The following is a 398-nucleotide window of genomic DNA, read 5'->3' as shown; positions in this document are numbered from 1 at the left end:
GCCTCAATGCAATCCAAAATATCCCTTTGCAGATTCCACAAAAACAGTGTAGCAAACTGCTCCATGAAAATAAACCTTTAATTCTGTGACATGAATTCACATATCTCTAACAACTTTCTTAGAAAGCTTTCTAGTTTTTATCTAAAAATATTTCCTTATTCACCATAGGCTTCAATGTGATCCAAATAACTGTTCTCAGATTCCCCAAAAACAGTGCTTATCAAGCTGATCCATGAAAAGAATTATGTAACTCTGTGAGATTAATTAACACCTCATATAGCAGTTTCTCAGAAAGTATGTTTCTAATTTTTCTGAGGATATTTCCTTATTCACAATAAGTTTAAATGTGCTCAGAAATATCCCATTGCAGATTCCAAGAAAACAGTGTTAACAAATTA

The sequence above is a fragment of the Colobus angolensis genome, unplaced genomic scaffold, assembly GCF_000951035.1.
Source record: "Colobus angolensis palliatus isolate OR3802 unplaced genomic scaffold, Cang.pa_1.0 Scaffold348, whole genome shotgun sequence".
In the NCBI taxonomy this organism is placed as follows: domain Eukaryota; kingdom Metazoa; phylum Chordata; class Mammalia; order Primates; family Cercopithecidae; genus Colobus; species Colobus angolensis.
Note: the sequence above shows the minus strand (reverse complement) of the source record.